The sequence below is a fragment of the Lagenorhynchus albirostris genome, chromosome 9, assembly GCF_949774975.1.
Source record: "Lagenorhynchus albirostris chromosome 9, mLagAlb1.1, whole genome shotgun sequence".
NCBI lineage: Eukaryota > Metazoa > Chordata > Mammalia > Artiodactyla > Delphinidae > Lagenorhynchus > Lagenorhynchus albirostris.
The window spans coordinates 73,994,667-74,015,673 of NC_083103.1; positions in this window are offsets into that span (position 1 = coordinate 73,994,667).

Sequence of the window (21,007 nt, forward strand, 5' to 3'; positions counted from 1 at the left end):
CTTGTTAAATGTTTCTTGCATTTTCTCTATTCTATTTCCAGGATTTTGGATCATCTTTACTATCGTTATTCTGAATTTTTTTTTCAGGTAGATTGCCTATTTCCTCTTCATTTGTTTGGTCTGGTGGGTTTTTACCTTGCTCCTTCATCTGCTGTGTGTTTTTCTGTCTTCTCATTTTGCTTATCTTACTGTCTTTGGTGTCTCCTTTTTGCAGGCTGCAGATTCATAGTTCCCGTTGTTTCTGGTGTCTGTCCACAGTGCCTATGGTTGGTTTAGAGGGTTGTGTAGTCTTCCTTGTGGAGGGGACTAGTGCCTGTGCTCTGGTGGATGAGGCTGGATCTTGTCTTTCTGGTGGGCAGGTCCACATCTGGTGGTGTGATTTTAGGCAGCATCTCTGCTAATGGGTGGGTTTTTTTTCCTGTCTTGCTAGTTTTTTGGCATAGGGTGTCTAGCACTGTAGCTTGCTGGTCGTTGAATGCAGCTGGGTGTTGGTGTTGAGATGGAGATCTCTGGGAGATTTTCACCATTTGATATTATGTGGAGCTGGGAGGTCTCTTGTGGACCAGTGTCCTGAATTTGGGTCTCCCACCTCAGAGGCAAAGCACTGACTCCTGGCTGCAGTACCAAGACCCTTTCATCCACAAGGCTCAGAATAAAAGGGAGAAAAAGTAGAAAGAAAGAAAGAAAGAAAGAAAGAAAGAAAGAAAGAAAGAAAGAAAGAATGAAAAAAAGAAAGAAAGAAAGAAAAGAAGGAAGGAGGAAAGAAAGGAAGAAAGAAAGAGGATAAAAGAAAATAAAATAAAGTAAGTTAAAATAAAATAAAGTTATTAAAATAAAAAAATAGTTATTAAGAAAAAAATTAACATAATAAAACAACAGATGGATAGAATCCTAGGACAAATGGTGAAAACAAAGCTATACAGACAAAATCTCACACAGAAGCATTCATATACACACTCACAAAAAGAGGAAAAGGGGAAAAAATCATAAATCTTGCTCTCAAAGTCCACCTCCTCAATTTGGGATGATTTGTTGTCTATTCAGTTATTCCACAGATGCAGGGTACATCAAGTTGATTGTGGAGATTTAATCCGCTGCTCCTGAAGCTGTTGGGAGAGATTTCCCTCTCTCTTCTTTTTTCGCACAGCTCTAGGGGTTCAGCTTTGGATTTGGCCCCGCCTCTGTGTGTAGGTCGCCAGAGGGCATCTGTTCTTCACTCAGACAGTATGGGGTTAAAGGAGCCGCTGATTTGGGGGCTCTGGCTCACTCATTCTGGGGGGAGGGAGAAGTACAGAGTGCGGTGCAAGCCTGCAGCAGCGGAGGCCGGCATGACGTTGCACCAGCCTGAGGCGTGCCGTGTGTTCTCCCCGGAATGTTGTCTCTGGATCCCGGGACCCTGGCAGTGGCGGACTGCACAGGGTCCCCGGATGGGGGGTGTGGATAATGACCTGTGCTCACACACAGGCTTCTTGGTGGTGGCAGCAGCAGCCTTAGCATCTCATGCCTCTCTCTGGGGTCCGCCCTGTTGGCTGCAGCTCGCGCCAGTCTCTGTACCTCCTTTAATCAGCACTCTTAATCCCCCTCCTCGTGCACCAGGAAACAAAGAGGGAAGAAAAAGTCTCTTGCCTCTTCGGCAGGTCCAGACTTTTCCCCAGACTCCCTCCTGCCTAGGCTAGCTGTGGTGCACTAACCCCTTCAGGTTGTGTTCACTCCTCCAGTCCTCTCCCTGCACTCTGACCAAAGCTCGAGCCTCAGCTCCCAGGCCTGCCCGCCCTGGCTGGTGAGCAGACAAGCCTCTTGGGCTGGTGAGTGCTGGTCGGCACTGATTCTCTGTGTGGAAATCTCTCCGCTTTGCCCTCTGCACCCTTGTTGCTGTGCTCTCCTCCACGGCTCCGAAGCTCCCCTCCTCCATCACCCTCAGTCTCCACCTGTGAAGGGGCTTCCTAGTGTGTGGAAACCTTTCCTCCTTCACAGCTCCCTCTCAGTGGTGCAGGTCCCATCCCTATTCTTTTGTCTCTGTTTATTCTTTTTTATTTTGACCTACCCATGTACGTGGGGAGTTTCTTGCCCTTTGGGAGGTCTGAGGTCTTCTGTCTGTGTTCAGTAGGTGTTCTGTAGGAGTTGTTCTACGTGTAGATGTATTTCTGGTGTATCTGTGGAGAGGAAAGTGATCTCTGCGTCTTACTCTTCCACCATCTTCCCCTCTCTCTGCATCCCATTTTTATAGTCAGATAGTGATTAGTAGGAACTTAAAAATTTATTGGATGATATCATATTTTATAATTAGAATTAAACAAAGGACCGAGTCAAATAGAATATAAAAATAAAACACTCCTCTTTAGGATTGTTCACTGGGGAGTCACCTCAACTCAGTTAATGGTCAAAACTTCTTTATGCTGACCTTTCTCAATGGAAATGATATTTCTAAATATTCTGGAAGGAGAAAACTTCAAGTTAAAAGAATTCAAACTAGTTTTAGGGAAAGTCATAGACTTATTTTTAGTGCCATAGTTATGAAGAAAATACATGTTCACTTAAGTAAAATATATGCATGTTTGCTTATAGGCAAGTACTCAAGATGTTTCTTAGGTGTCTGTGATTCTATACAATTTAGCTTCTAAATTTCACATCTCCTTTATTATTAGTCTAAGCTGTCACCTCCACCTCTTTCCCTAGTTTGAGAAATCTAGTTCACCTTGAAGCTCTTGACTTTATTGAGACAATAACTTTAGATAATACATTTCTGGTACTGTGAGAAACAGGTGGTCTGCCAAAACAAAATATGACAGGAAGTAGAAGATTGAAATAAAAATTTTACTTATTTTTGTGTGATAGTTTATATTACCTTTATTTTTTCTGCTTTCCTTAGAGCTCACAAATATATGAATAGTCTTCAGGGCTCTCAAGAAAAACAAAAAAAATATTACATTTTAATGAAATGCATGCAAATGAGATTTTGAAATAGATACTAAAAAATAAAGAAAAATACTTTTGAATGAGTGGAATCATTTGTTAATGATCCCCATGATATTCTTAGACTACAACCATGGTGATAATGTGCTTATTTTATTGGTACAGTTTTCTGTTCAAAATTTCATAGTTCTGATGTCTTTTTTTCTTATGTCTGGGTGAATATTCATAGTAAGTTGTACATCTATGTACACTCATATCTGAGATCTTATATTAAAATATATATTTACATATGTACTTGCAAATGCATAAGAATCTATATGTATATATTGTAACAGATACAATTTTTGTAAAATATTGTTTATTTTACATTATATATATTATATTTGTATGTTTATGAATATATAGATATGAAATTTTAATATGTAATCCAACTATTTGCATTCTGATATTCATAATAATAATAATAAACATTTCATTCCAGTATACATGAAAAAAGTGAAAAGTGATCTTACCAGAGAAATGTAAGAATTGACAGCAATAAACATTTTTAATCATTTAGAAAGTTTAGTTTGCAACTCACAAAATTTTGTTAGTTCAAAATCTCTGTCTATAAATGCACTTCCCATAGCTATAGCATATCTCCTTGGTAATATCCCGGTAATATCTCCAAGATCTTAGTATTGGCCATCATTTTTAGTTTCTCTGGAAGCCACAGATATCTCCACATCCTGTGGCAAATCATAAACAGTGAAGTTGGCTCCTTTGATCATTTTTAAATACCCTGTCCAAAGCCTTGTAGAGAATGGAAAATGGTGAAAAAATGGTGGCCCTCTTCTTTTTGCATGATTATATCTAGAAATTTTTCTGTCTGTTTCCACCTATTGGCTACTACTTTGAAGTTGTTTATGCCAGCCAGTGTAAGTTCCCCCTTACTTATGGACTTTATAGAAGCAAATAGTTTTACATTTTTCTTGTCCATCTCTCATTTTTGAATATTTATTAAGTAACCATGGCTTCCCTCACTTCTGGGCAGCTCCAAATAAAATATCCTTTCTATACCAAACAATTTGCCTAGTCTTTCAAAAACCAGCTTAGACATTTTTTCTGTGAAATTCATGGAATTAAGCATGAATTTTTTGGGTGTTGGCTAGTAGCATACATATTATTCTCCTGTAGTAAATATAGCAATTAGGAAAACCTACATTTCTTTTCCTTTCTAAAAACAATTTTGAGTTGTAATTGAAATACAATAAGCTACATTTATTTAAAGTGTTCAATATGATATGTTTTTACATACACACACAATCATGAAATCATTGCCACAGTAAAGATTTAAACATATATATCATCCTCAAATATTTCCATTTCCTGTGGTAATTACTTCCTGCTGCTCATCTTACCCACACTCCATCATCCCAAAGCAAAACTTGATCTGATATTTCTATATTTTAATTTATCATTTCTAGAATTTTATATAAATTGAATGAGAGTATATGTTCTTTTTGTTTTGTTTTTTTCACTTAGAATAATTATTTTGCGATTCACTGGTGGTACTTTCTGTACCAATAGATCATTCCTTTGTAAGCTAGACAGTATTCTATGACATGGATTTACACATCTGTTTATCTATTCACTTGCTGATGGACACTTGGTTGCTTCCAGTTTCGGGCCACTACAAATAAAGCAAATATACATATTCATGTGCAAATCTGCATGGACATGTGTGATCTCGGGCAAATACAGAGGATTGAATGGCTGGCCCTTATGGTAGATCTATGTGTAACTATTTAAGAAATTGACAACCCATTATCCCAAATGGTTTTATCCATTTACATCCCACCAGTAATCTATAAACATTCCCATCCCTCTACAATCTCAAAATATTTTGTAGTTTCATTTTGATTTCTTTTTGATCCATAGGCTATTTGGACGCATGTTATTTGGTTTCCTAATATTAAGTTTTTTCAGAATTAATTCTGTTGTGAACTTCACATTAATTCCATTAAGGTCAGTCATACATTGCATGACTTGAATCCTTTTAAATACATCAAGATTGTTGTATTACCCAGAATATGGTCTGTCTTGGTAAATTCTTTGTATGCACTTGAACTGAATGTGTAATCTGCTGTTTTGAGGTGGATTAATCTATAAACATCAATTAGTTTAAATTGAATGATTATACATTTCAACTTTTCAATATACAGGCAGTCCTCACTTTGTATGTATAATAAAAATCACTATGCAAACTCAGACTTCTGAAATGATGAACCCAGCCTTTATTGGCAGTAAAATGTTCTTCAGTTTCTTTGCAATTACCACTTTATTTCAATATGGTGACTAACTCAACATTTCCATCTGAATGCTAACCAAACTGATTAGGTGACATTTGAAACTACACTAAAATTAAAAGTTTGTAAGAAACTATTCACATATTGAAGTGATAACTACATTAGATTTTCTTGTTTTTCATTGTACTTGGAATAGTCTCCCTCTTTAATAAACCTTGATCTACTTTTCCAGCATTGCTTCATATACCATGGTGAAGTGATCTGTTGTGGTCTATAAATTTAGATAGATTGACACTTGGTACTGGCAAAGTTTCTGATTAAGATCTCCTACACTCCTTAGATTTTTCTATTCCTACCTAATCTCAATCCTGTGTCTCTCCTAACACATATCCTACTGATTCTGAATCACAGTGACTTCCCAGAATTCTTGTCATTTATTCTACTATCCAATTTCTTTAAACCAAAATTGTTTTGCACTTCAAAGATTGGAATATAATATTTCTACTAGAATTATGAAGTGTAAAATAGAACATTAGTTTGGTTTGGGGCTTACACAGAAGCCAAAAAACATAGTTGCCTCAGTCACTGAAAAGTAATACTGAAATTCAGGCTAATTATTTAAAATGAATTTTTTCAGCATATAGAAATATAAATTTTCTTATATACCAATATTTAGGTGTTACTTCCTTTTATTTATTTATTTATTTTAAATTACTTTTTTGCCTGTGTTGGGTCTTCATTTCTATGTATGGGCTTTCTTTAGTTGCAGCGAGTGGGGTTTACTCTTCATTTCAGTGCACAGCTTCTCATTGCGGTGGCTTCTCTCATTGTGGAACACGGATTTGTGGTGCACTGGCTTCAGTAGTTGTGGCATGCAGGCTCAGTAGTTGTGGCTCATGGGCTTAGTTGCTCCACGGCATGTGGGATCTTCCTGGACCAGGGCTCGAACCCGTGTCCCCTGTATTGGCAGGCAGATTCTTAACCACTGCACCACCAGGGAAGTCCCTAGGTGTTACTCCCTTTTTAGATAGATGTTTACTTTCCTTCTGGATGTAAGGATGGGTTAAGTGTAGCAGCAGTGTAGAACCAATTATTTTACCTTTAGATAAATGGTATGAAAATTCAGAAAGTGCAGTTATACCCGATTAGGAGTCAGAAAAATTACTAATAATTAAAATTTTAAATTAGAAATTTGATAGTTTTAGCCAAGAATTTAACTTTCTTCTCAATTTATTTATTTTTAGAGAAGTCACTGATACAAGAAAAAAAAATAGCTGGTTTATGTTTTATTTCCCATTTGTACTGTTCAGTCTACATAGAAACATGCAGAATGTAAAATTTAAGAATGAAAGAAAAAAGATTATTACAAATGAAAATTTTTTTAACCTAAATCAATACTAGAGAATTCAGCAATACCTGGAAAAGGATAAATATAATTCTAAGAGTCTTAAAAACTATTTTTTATCCATTTACCACTAATACTGCTACTTTTACTGTAAAATTATGTGTTCTAATGCTATGTCAAGAAAAATAAATTAGAAGGTTAAAGGAATATGTTATCAAAGGAAGAAAGAAATGGTATTATCCCCAAATAAATATCTAACATTATTCATATATTTTTGGTTATGAACTATTAATACCAACATCATTAATTGGCCATTAAAAACTCAGAAAATAATATCAATGATGATGATGACAATGACGATAACAGTAATAAACACAACAGAAGGGTGCAATAAACCCTATGAAACTATTTTAAAAGCATTTTTAAATATGTTCTCATTTTACAGGTCAAAGTTCATATTCATTGGCCACTGCTTATGCTGATAGTTACATTTAGAAGACACAGTCTCTGAGGATTCAAAATGGCAGGAGTCAAACTATTCTTTTAAAAATAGCAGTTTGCATTCTCACTGGGAATATCTTTTGCTGTGAAATACCAGGATGATACTAGGAAGAACTGTGCCCCTCACACTTCCCTAGTCATTTTTCCAAGGAGAATGCAGATGGTTATTTTCAAGTTTAATATTGATCACTAAAGTTGAATATGTAGTCTGTCTGATTAAACACTTGCATTTCAGGTTGCACGAGACTCCAGTTTTAAAAGTGCTTTTTATCAAATACAGTCTGGCTTTTTATCAAAAAGTGCTTTTTATCAAATACAGTCTGGCTTCCCAATAATTGCATCATATCCAACTGAATAATACAGAAGTCATTACTGTTATTGAATTAGGTACCTGCTTTCTCAAAAGTCTAGGCTCTAAAGCTGTGCCTGCCTGGAGAATAAGCACAAGGAAATCTAAATCTGGTATGAAAATGTTTTCACTAACTCAGACCAAGCTTTCTGTGGATGCTCCCCAGCCTCAGTAAAAAAATTGTTCCAAAATTTTCCATTTCTCTTACTCCTTATACTCTCTTAATTTCTCTTCAGATCCATACCCTCTGATTATTTTCTCTCTTCATTCTTTTTCTCCTTGCAGACTTTATTTCATCAGGATATCAAGAAATTATAAATCTCAGCTCTCTGTCAGTACAATGCCAGTTTTCTGAAATCTACAATCTGAGTTAATAAAATATAAAATGTAAGGCTGTTGAATATTATTTGGACGAGTTTGCTTTTAAGTCAAGTGCTGGATATATAGTAACATTCTCACTGATCAGCTATTTAGAATATAAAGCCTCCTGGATTTCATGTCTAGTGAGTTTCAGTGTACATTGAATTTCACCAACTGTCCTCTCAAATGTAAGATTGCTTAGTAAAGTAAAATTTCTAGGAAATACTCAGATAAGGAATTATAAACCTGAGGCTCCCTGAGGTCTTTAGATCAACACTGTCAGATAGAAATATAATACATGACACATACTCAATTTTAAATTTTCTAGTTATATTTAAAAAGTAAAATTTTTAAAATTAAATTAATTTAAAAAAATATTTTAATTCTATGTATAGAAAATTTTGTCATTACAACATGGAATTATTTTTTAAAAATGTATTGAGATATTTTATCTTACGTTTTTCATTCTACATATTACAGTCTGTGAAACACAGTATGTTTTTACCTTCAACATCACATCTCAATTTACACATTAAATTTTCAATTATTAAAATAAAATACAATCCTGCCAAAACAATAAAATTGTATTTATCAGAAAAAAATTATACTTCTTTGCTTTATAAATGTAAATTTAAATTAAATTAAAGGTTGGAATTCTCAGTTGCAGTAGCCTCATTTCAAGTGCTCAGTGGCTTGGTACACATGTGGCTAATGGCTTCCATATAGTATGGCATGGTTATAGATGTTTTCAGTTGAACCCCTTATGTCAGGGAGATGTCTCCTGAATGGGATCTGTTTTGTGAATGTGCTTCATGAATGTGCAATCCCACACGTCTTTAGAAGGTCCCCTTAGAGGGACCTCTAGCTTAATTTAAGGCTCATCTGTCACTGTCCTGAAGTTCATAATCAGAATCAGGTGCCCCAAGTAATCATTTTTACACTGGGGTCTGTAAATTATTTAACTGGTTTTATCCTCTACATGTGTCTGATGACCTTGCACTTTAACCAGCAACTAAATCTAACATCTACTACATAAAGATGGCATGTAAGTTTTATGTGAAAGCTGCTTCAACAAGGACTCAGTTCAGGTTTCTGGGAAATAAAACTGAAAAGCATAAATTTCAAAGATGTCGGCTTATAAAGGTGATTTTTTTTAGAATAGTTTATCACGTAAAGGAAAAATAACTCTTTGAGCAGGAGTTCTGCATTTAGGAGAAGAGAAAGCTCAAAGAAATTTAGTCCAATCAGAGTCTAATACCATTCTCTCCCTCCCTCTCTCCCTCTCTCTCTCTCTCTCTCTCTCTCTCTCTCTCTCTCTCTCTCCCCTCTCTCTCTCTCATTCTTTTAAGTGACTTCTTTTATAACAGTATAATGACTAGTTAAAAATAGGCAACTATTATATTTCTTGTGTCTTCTTGAATGGCTTTTCTTCATCTTTCCATGACTATTTGAATAATATTCAGGATCTTTATCTGAAAGAGCTTTCTGAAAAATTTCCTTGCTAATCTTTATGATTATTGACAGCATTACCAATTTTTTTCAAGTTTAGTTATGATTTGTCTTTTGTAAAATTCTACCGATGGAGGTTAAATGCTCCCTGGAGCAATTGGAATGGATTTGTACTTTCACATTTTGACATCTTTAAGATGGTTATTGATTTATGTGTTAATATAAGGATTTTCTCTTGTGATCTTTTACCTTATGGCATCTCCAGTCATCAAAATTCTCAATATACTCAGCTACCACAGGAAGTTTCTGATGCAAAACCAAGTCATGCATATGTATGACTCATTCATATTCTTATATAATTCTTTAAATAATTTAATTATTTTATGTTATTTTAAAACTTCCTTTATTAGACTTAATACAAAATTAGTGGAGGATTTTTTTTTAAATTACCTCTTAACTGTCATCATATTCTTTCATTCATAAAATAATAGGTTAAGTGAAATTCAACAATAACAAAGTTAAGTGTACCTAAAAAATTAAATATGCCAAGAAATCTATTAAAAATTATAGTTCGAAATAAATGAATTAAATTACACAATCACATAATCCTTCCCATTTTTATAATCTCAATTATTTGGCAAATTATGAACTTGATTAGTTGGAAATTGTAAAATTTGCTAATGGGAAGGAGTTCTGGTTTATATTGGCATTCTGTGAGCATAAACATGTATATGAGATAGTAAAAATATAGTTTAGACCTTATGAGTAACAAAAAATGATAAATCTTTGATTGAACTGTTTTTTAAATAAAATGTGGCATCAAATAGTGAAGGGGAGGACTAGAAGGAAAAGGAGAAAGAACAATGATTATAATAATAAAAATGTGATTTAAACACTTTTATGCACCATGAATTATTTGAAGTCTGTACATTAATTTTCTTCACAACAATCTTCTGATGTAAGAATCACTGATATTCTAATTTTATAAATGATTATCTTTAGTAATGTAAAAATTAAGTGACTTACTCAAATTTGCACACACAGAAAATGGTACTACCAACACGTTGAAAGAAAAAATAGTTAATATAGATAATCACTACTATTTTAGAAACACTTGGGGCCAAATAATTTTCAGAATTCTGAATTTTCAGTTTCTTTTTTAAAAAGTGGTACTATTCATATGCCATATACTTGTAATTCCAGTGGAATATGAGATAATATCTTGTAATTTAATAGATTACTTGTTCTGTAGCAGCATATGAATATTACCACTCATTTAAAAAGTAAAAAAATATAATTCATATTTTTCCATATTAGTTTTTGTCATCAACTAAGTTTTGAAAACAAATTAAACAGAATTTTCTTAACATATTTCTTTTGCATTTAAAACATGCAAATAGGTGATTATGGGCCTGTACCAACTGTACTATAACAAGATATAAATTTTAGTGATATAGCAGGTTAAATTATGAAAGTAAGTTAGGACAGATGCTACATACAGAATGACAAAAATGTATGCTCTTTAATAAGTAGCATATTTTATAATTTTTAGAAACATTTAATATCAAAACTTCTATCTAATCAGTAAATGTGAAGTTTGGGATATAAAGGAAGATTGAGCAAATGGATTAAGATTTCTTGCACAAAACACTAAGAACAGGAGCTAATGAGGAAATCATTTGAATCAGAGTTGTTCCATGGATCCTGACAGCTCAACCCAAGGATGACAGAACATGAGCAATGGAAATTGGCAGCAGAAATAGCCCTGAGAGTAAGAAGGTCTACCTAATATGCTATGTAGATTTATCACATAAATGGAATTCTCAACTAGACGTGTCTCTGCAAATATTGTGGGTCAAGTATATACTTAAAGTTGGTGTACTAGATGTATTTATTTCTCCCTTATTTGTAATAATTTCCTACAACATCATGAATTATACTTGAAGCAGAGTAAGATCTCTAAGCATTTGAAAATATATTTAACTACACAATTAAAAACAATGTAACTACAAGTTTAATATTTTTTTTGTTGCTTATCTAATTTCTAGAGAATCAAAAAAAGATAATACCCAGAAAACAGGTAATTTTCTTACACAGCTAGTTGAATATTTCTTTTGAGCATTTTAGCATTACAAGTAAAAATCAAATACTTTGATAGTATAAGGACTTATAAAACCACATAAATTCTTAAAAATAGGATATTGGTAAATATATGGTATAACCATACTATTGAATATTATAATGTCATCAACAATTTTAAAGAATATAGATCATGAGCGTAATTTCCATAATGAAGTTAAGAAGAAAAAGGAAGATATAGATATATATCCATGAATGAATTTCAAAAGAAAGAGTGCTGGGAAAATTGACTATCAAGGCAAAGAAAAATGAATATGAATCCCTTTCCTCAAGCCATTCACAAGAGTCAATTACAGTCATATGAAACTTTTTGATTGAAAGACAGTAGATAAATACCTTTAAAACATATTTTTGACACTGGACAAAATGAAATAGCTTATACCTGACTAGCTTGCTCACAGAAGCACAGTAACATTTGGGAAAAATACATATAATAAAAATGTATAAAGCAATGAAAACACTGAAGAAAAATCAAGACATGAAAGATTTGAGGGCCATGGTCAATGAAAGAAAAGCAATAAATGGAATGAGCTCTATTTTCACATCTACATTTTTTTTTTGTTTTCTGAGAGCATTTTCTCCAAATATCAGCACAAAGGGAAAGGTAATCAAAGTGGAAAAAAGTAATCATTCTGGACTCAGAAAATAAAGATCAAAGTTTGGGGATTATAAAGTAGCTAGAATTAAAGGACAAAATCCTGGAGAAGACTGAAATGCAGAGAAGTTCCACAAAAGCTGTAAGTTCAGCAAGTGCAAAGTAAGCCTCCATAAAACATGGCAGACAAATCCATCTGGGAAGCTAAAAGATTTAGGTAGTAAGTAGAGCATTCTGTGGGGAGAAAAATGTTGAAACACTGACATGGCAGCTGGGGCTTGATAAGTACACTTGTCTTTTATTTGAGTCTCTACAAAGGACGATTCCTACAAATAATAGCCAGACCCTAGAAAGGCTAAGTCAAAATTTTAAGCTGTTTGGTAAAAGAAAATTCATCTAAAGTCTCCCTCTCCAGGTTTTTTTTTTTTTAATCTACAATATTCAAAATCCTAGGTATAATTATGAGATCACCTTAAAATAAGGAAAAATAATAGGCAATAAATAGAGTATTTCTAAAGCTGATTTGAGTACTGACATCTTATAGAAATATTAAATAATCTTCTAGAAATCATAACTGGGGATTTTAAGTCACCTTTCAATAACTGACAAAGTAAGCAGACAGAAAAAGAATTTTTAAGAATATGCCAGAATTGACCAAGACATGGAAGCAATCTAAATGTCCATCAAGGACTTCCCTGGTGGTAGAGTGGTTAAGAATCTGCCTGCCAATGCACAGGACATGGGTTCAATCCCTGGTCTGGGAAGATCCCACATGCCGTGGAGCAACTAAGCCTGTGTGCCACAACTACTGAGCCTGCGCTCTACAGCCCATGAGCCACAACTACTGAAGCCTGCGTGCCACAACTACTGAAGACTTTGTGCCTACAGCCCATGCTCCACAACAAGAGAAGCCACCACAATGAGAAGCCCATACACTGCAATGAAGGGTAGCCCCCACTCGCTGCAACTAGAGAAAGCCCACGCACAGCAATGAAGAACCAAAGCAGACAAAAATAAAATAAATTAAAATAAATATATTTTTTAAAAGTCCATCGACAGATGAATGGATAAAGGAGATGTGGTCCATATATACAATGGAATATTATTCGACCATTAAAAAGAATGAAATATTGCCATTAGCAGGAACATGGATGGACCTGAAGAATATCATACTAAGTGAAGGTAGACAGAGAAAGACAAATATCATATGACATCACTTATATGTGGAATCTTAAAAAAAAAACACACAAATGAACTTATTTACAAAACAGAAAGAGATTCACACACTTAGAGAATGAATTTATGGTTACCGGTGGGGAAAGGTCAGGGGGATAGAATAGGCATTTGGGATAGACATGTACACACTGCTATATTTAAAATAGATAACCAACAAGGACCTACTGTATAGCACAGGGAACTCTGCTCAATATTCTGGAATTACCTAAATGGGAAAAGAATTTGAAAAAGAATAGATACATGTATATGTATAACTGAATCACTTTACCGTACACCTGAAACTAACACAACATTGTTAATCAATACTCAAATATAAAATAAAAATTTTTAAAAGTTCAGCACACAAGTTAAAAAAATAAAGTGACCTTAGAGATAAAAAAAAAGGACCAGATTTGAATAAGATTATTCAAATTGATTTAATTTACTTATATAGAATGCTACACCAAATAACTTCAGCTTATGTATGTTTTTAGGGATACTTGGAACATTACCAAAATGGAAAATATAGAGTGCCATAAAGCTATTAACTACAAATTTCAAAGTATTAAGCAATATGGTATACATTATCTTACCACACAATGTAAATTAAGAAAATAATTAATGAAAGACAACCAGAAAATTTTCCAAATATTTGGAATTAAATATACTTCTCATGGTTTATTTAACCAGGAGAATGTAAATTATAATAATTTTGATTTAAACAATAAACCAAAATATGGCATCAAAAGTTGTGGGATGTATTTAAAGCAATACCTTAAAAGACATTATAGTTTTCAATGGGTATATAAGAAGAAAAGTAGAGGAAGAAAATGCAAAAAGAAAGTATTTAATAAAAATCAGAAAAATATTAACTCCAAAGATGTTTTTTGAAAAGATTAGCATACAACAATACTAAAGAAAATCTACACACACATACACACACAGATAAGAAATATTTTTCAATGATTTTTCTGAAAACCGAATGAGTTATAAACATAAAAAACAAACATTTAATTTCAATATTAGAACTGAAATGTGGAAAACAGTGATAAAGGATGGTTGAGGATATTTGAGTAAATTATTCTCATATCTTTTATTTTTCTGTAAGAACATGAATTTGTTACTAATTCAGAATATCTAAATATGCAGTATATCTCAATTGATTTAAAGGAACATTTCTTGTTATGCACTACTCCCAGACATAAGCTCAATAAATATTGGTATGAGCATACATGCATACCCAATTGGAATTCTATTATATGAAAGGAAAGAAATATATATCCTACCAATTTTAAACAACACATCTATAAAAGTATGCAAAAATATAGAATTTTGACCTCAATCAACTAAAAATTTTGGGAAGTACTTAAAAGATGAAATTCGATGAAATATAAAATAAGGATAACTGCAAACCTAAGCATAAGCTGAGACAGATACCTGTTGAACTGGTTACTTATAAGTGCTTCTCAAGCTAAGAGCTCCTGACAAAGAAACAGGAAGTATCCTGTGGCTGGTGACTAAACATCTCAGATGTAGTAGCCATGAGAATGTGCTGCTCAGATCTCCTTCTGTGGGAATCACTGTTGACTGAGCCCTGCTGTTACCTTTTTGAATCCATGAACATGTCCATGTTGAGGGCATGCATTCTGTGGACTACTTCCAGCCCATATCTGAGCATAGCAGAAATGCTACTCAGGCCCTTTCCTGCCTCCTCGGTTACTGAAGCAAGACTCCTCCAACAAATGACATTGGCTAAAGGACTCTCCATGTAAATGGCTGATCTTTTCTTAGAACTGTGTTGCAGTCTGATTTTCTCCCCCAAACCCCCTACCATACCTTTCTACTCTATTATCGTCAGACCTTCATTGGGCTGTGTAGACTCACTCTATCTTCTTCAATTTATTTATCTTTATCTTTCAGGAGTATTTCTCCCCTTAAATTTATTCATTGTATATTCCTAGGTTGGTAACTGCTCCTCTGAGTTAACTACTGAAGTTCAAGAGGCATAGGGAGCCCCTCTCTCCCAGAAGAAAATCCCAATCTCTTAGGTTACCCAGGCTATCATACAAAATGTTTAAACAATGTTCCAAAATTCACATACATACATTGATATATGACCAAGGATTGTCATGCATTTGAAGAAAACCAATAAAAGAAAAAAAAACTATAACTTTCAGTTTTCATATCCTAATAGTGCAAAAGGAATGAATTGAATGAAAGTATGGAATGGAATAATATAGATTGTAGACCTATAAGTAATAAGAAAGATAAATTTTAAAGTATACAAATTGAAAACAACCTGACATAATTTCTGAATGCCTATAAAAAGGAAAGGATAGGGCTTCCCTGGTGGTACAGTGGTTGAGAGTCTGCCTGCCGATGCAGGGGACATGGGTTCATGCCCCGGTCTGGGAAGATCCCACATGCCACAGAGCAGCTGGGCCCATGAGCCATGGCCATTGAGCTTGCGCATCCGGAGCCTGTGCTCCGCAACGGGAGAGGCCACAACAGTGAGAGGTCTGCATACCAAAAAAAAAAAAAAAAAAAAGGAAAGGATAATCTCAAAATCCCCATAAAGAGAAAGAAAAGAAATAAGAATGAGTATCATACTGACATTAGAAATGACACTAACTGCATTGGAATGAAATTAGAAATCAAAAGCAGAAGAAAGCAAAAAAAAAAAAAATCTTACAAATATGTAGAAGCTAAAACACACACTCTAAACAAACTAGTTGTAAAGAATTTGGAGAATTAGAAAATATCTAGACAGGTAAGTGTGACCAAGATAGAAGAGTAGGAAGACCCTGGCTCACCTCTTCCCCTGGGAACACCTAAATTGCAAATGTTTATAGAAAAGTTATCTGTGAGAGCCACCTGAAGACTAGCAGAAAATACTTTCCACACTCAAGAGGAACCACAATGAGATGGGTAGAAGAGGGACATACGTATTTAGTCAAGACACACAGCCCCAAGTAGGTGAGCCACAAAAAGGACCATAATCACAATTGCAGAGGTCCTCCCATAGGATCAAAGCTCCACATCAGACACCTAGGGGCCCTGCACCAAGAAGGTAAGTCCCGAGAATGTGTGCCTTTTGAGACCATCAGGGCTTGTGTATAGGAGAGTCAGAGGACTGTAAGAAACTGAGCCTCTCTTCTTAAAGGACATACACAAAATCTTATATGCTTCAACTCCAGATGCAGAGGCAATAATTTGAAATGAACTTCATCAGACCCACTTGCTGATCTTGGAGAGCTTCCCAGAGAGGCAGACAACAACTGGGACTTCCCCTGAGAACACAGACACTGGCAGCTGCCGGTTTTGTGAACTCATTCTACCAGGAGGACACTGATGCTGGCTAGCACCATTTTGGAGTCCTCCCTCTAAACTATCAGTGCTGGGGACCTACCCACAAAGCAATGGGGCAGCACAAATCTTGAAACACCCTGGCTGTTCAGCCAGCTTGTAGGGATATGGTCTCACCCCATGGGCCTGCACCAGCTCTGGGCCTTCCCAGCCCCACAACCAGGCACCACAGGACCTGGTCTTTTCCACAGCAGGCTGACAACAATTCTGGATCCCCTGGGTCCTATAGCCAGCTGCCTCAGAAACCAGCCCCTCCCACCAATGGACAAGTACCAACCACAGTCCCAGCAGCCAGTAGTTTGGGGACCTGTCCCTGCTCACCAACAGGGCTAAATAAGCCCCCCAAACGCCTGGGTCACACAGTTAGCTATGCTCAGACCCAGCCCCACCCAACTGTGAGCCACAGCCACTGTACAAGAATCTGGCAGCCAACCAGACTGGAGGCCTGTCCTGCCTATCAGTGTGCCCATAGTAGTTGGCCAAACCACAACAGAAGGGTCCACATAGCCCACATATGGGTTATACCCAGGCTATAACTCTGGTGATGAGAAGTGAGAGTACTGCTGGGCCCCATAGGACATATCTTACATAGAGCCACTTCTCCAAAATTGTGAAACGTAACTGACCTACCAAATACATAGAAGTAAACACAGAGAATTAGGCAAAATTAGGAGACAGAGGAATATGTTCCAAACAAGGAAACAAGACAAAACCTCAGAAAAACAACCAACAAAGTAGAGGTAAGCAATCTATCCAATTAATTGTTCTAGATATTGATTATAAAGATACTCAATGAAATTGGGCTAAGAACAGATGGACACAGTGATAATTTTAACACAGTGATAATTTTTAACAAAGAGAAAATAAAAAAAAATAGAGCTGAAGAATAAAATAACTGAAATAAAAAATACATTAGAAAGAATCAACAGTAAATTAGGTGATACAGAGAAATGGATTAGTGAACTGAAGACAGAGTAGTGGAAATCACCCAGGCTGAACAGAAAAAAGAATTTTAAAAAATGAGGACACTTTAAGAGACCTTTGGGACATCAAACATACTAGCATTCATATTATTGAGGCTCCAGAAGAAGAGAGAGAATGGGACAAAACTTATTTGAAGAAATAACATTTGAAAACTTTCCTAACCTGGAAAAGGAAATATAAACAGGTCCAGAAAGCAAAGAGAGTCCCAAACAAGATGAACCCAAAGAGGTCTACACCAAAATGCATTATAATTAAAATAGGAAAAATTAAAGATAAAGAATAACTACTAGTGAGCAAAAACTAAAGGAGTTCAGCACAAGTAAATGAGCTTAACAAAAAATGTTAAAGGGACTTCTCTAAGTGGAAAAGACCACAAGTAGAAATATGAAAATTACAAAAGAAAAAAAATCTCATTGGCAAAAGGAAAAATACAGTAAAGGTAGTAGATCAACCACTTATAAAATTAGTAGGAAGGTTAAAACACAAAAGTAATAAAATCATCTATATCCATAATAAGTGTCTAAGGGATACACAAAGCAAAACTATGTAAAATATAATATCAAAAATACTAAATGTGGGGAGAATAAAAATCCAGGGTTGTGAGAATGCATTCAAACTATATATATATATATATATATATTTAACCATGAGGTTCATGTGTATATATATAGGTTCATGCATATATATATATATGCATGAACCTCATGGTAATTATAAATTAAAAATCTATAATACATGCACACAAGAAAGAGAAAGGAATCAAAACATAACACTAAATATAGTCATCAAATCACAAAGAAAGAGAGGAAAGAAGAAAGGAATTTAAAAAAAAAAGAACTACAGAAACAAACAGAAAATGATTAACCAAATTGTAATGATACAAGCCTATTAATAATTACTTTAAATGTAAATGGATTAAATTCTCAAGCAAAAAACATAGAATGGCTAAATAGATTAAAAAAAAATCAAGACTCATATGCTGCCTACTAGAGACTCACCTCAGATCTAAAGACACAAACAGACTGAAAGTGAGGGCAATGAAAATGATATTCTATGCAAATGACAATGAAAAGAAAGCTGGGGTATCAATGATTATATCATGCAAAATAAACTTTAAAACAAAAACTGTAACAGAAGAGAAAGAAGGACATTACATAATGATAAAGGGATCAATCCAACAAAAATATACAATATATGTAAATATATATGCACCCAAAACAGCAGCACTGAAACACATAGAGCAAATATTAGCAAGCATAAAGGGAGAATTTGACATAGCACAATAATAGTAGGAGTATTTAACACCCCACTTACATCAATTGACAGATTGATAAGTTTAATAAAATTAAAATCATATCAAACAACTTTTCTGACCACAAACATATGAAATTAGATTTCTACTACAAGAAAAAAATGAAAAAAAAACCCAAAAAACACATGGATGTTAAACAACATGCTACTAAATCAAAAATTACCTGGAGACAGCTGAAAATGAAAACACAATAATCCAAAATCTATGGGAATCAGCAAAAACATTTCTAAGGGGAAAGTTTACAGCATTAGTAGCCTACCTCAGGAAACAAGAAAAATCTCAAAACAAAAACAAACAATTGTACTTTATACCTGAAGGTACTAGAATACAAACAAACAAAACCCAAAGTTAGTAGGAGGAAATAAATAACAAAGATCAAAACAGAAATAAATGACATAGAGACTAGAAACAATAGAAAAGATCAATGAGACTAAACCTGGTTTTTGAAAGGATATACAAAATTGATAAAACATTAAGCAGACTCATCAAGAAAAATAAAATAAGGGGGCCCAAATTAGATCAGAAATGAAAGAGGAGAAATTACAACTAACAAAACAGAATTACAAAGGACCATAAAATATTTCTATAAACAATAATATGCCAAGAAAATGGAAATCCAGAAGAAATTAATGAATTCCTATAAATGTACAATCTCCCAAAATTGAATCAGGGAGAAATAGAAAATATGAACAGACAGGTTACTAGTAATGAAATTGAATCAGTAATAGAAAAAAATCCCCCAAACAACAACAAACAGTCCAGGACCAGACAACTTTAAAAGTAAATTCTACCAAAAAATTAAAGAGGAGATAACATCTATCCTTCTCAAACTATTCTAAAAATTTGAAGGGAAAGAAGTTCTTCTAAAATTATTCTACAAGGCCAGCATAACCTTGATAGCAAAGCCAAACAAAGACAACACACAAAAAATAAAATTACAGGCCAATGTCACTGATGAACATAGGCATAAAAATTCTCAACAAATTATTAACAAACCGTATTCAACAATACATTTAAAAAATAATACAACTTGGGGCTTCCCTGGTGGTGCAGTGGTTGAGAGTCCGCCTGCCGATGCAGGGGACACAGGTTCATGCCCCGGTCCGGGAAGATCCCACATGCCACGGAGCGGCTGGGCCCATGAGCCATGACCAATAGCCTGTGCATCCGGAGCCTGTGCTCCGCAACGGGAGAGACCACAACAGTGAGAGGTCCGTGTAAAAAAATAATAATAATAAAAATAAAAAATATTACACCTTGATCAAGTGGAATTTATCCCAGGAATGCAAGAATGGTTCAATATCTGCCAATCAATCACTGTGATACACCACATTAACCAACTGAAGAATAAAACTCATAAGATTGTTTCCGTAGGTGCAGAAAAAGCTGTTGACAATATTTGACATCCATTTATGATAAAAACTCTCAACAAAATGAGTAGAGAGAGAACACATCTCAACATAATAAAGGCAGTGTACCACAAATATGCATCCAATGTCATACTCAACTGTGAAATGCTGACAGCACTGCCTATAAAACCAGGTACAAGATAACATTGCCCACTCTCACCAATTTTATTCAAGATAGTATTGGAAGTTCTGGCAAAAGCAATCAAACAAGAAAAAATAATTAATAAAAGGAATTCAATTTAGAAAAGAAGCAAAACCTTCACTGTACGCAGATGACAAAATACTATATACAGGAAATCCTAAAGATGCCACCAAAAATTATTAGAATGAATATATGAATTCAGTAAACTGTTGGGAGACAAAATTAATATACAGAAATCTGTTGTGTTTCTATATACTAACAACAAACTATCAGAAAGAAATAAAGGAAATAACCCCATTTAAAATTACATCAAAAAATAGAATAAAATACCTAAGAATAAACCTAACCAAGGAGGTAAAATACTTGTACTTGGAAAACTACCAGACACTAATGGAGGAAATTGAAGTCAGTACAAACAAATGGAAAGATATATTATGTGGAAGAATTGATATTGTTAAAATGACCATACATCCCAAGGCAACCTACAGATTCAATGCAAACCCTATCAAAATACCAATGTTACTTTTTACAGAACTAAAACAAATAATCTGAAAATTTTTATGCAAAAACAAAAGAATCTGAATAACCAAAACAGTCTTGAGAAAGAACAAAGCTGGACGAATCATGCTTGTTGATTTCA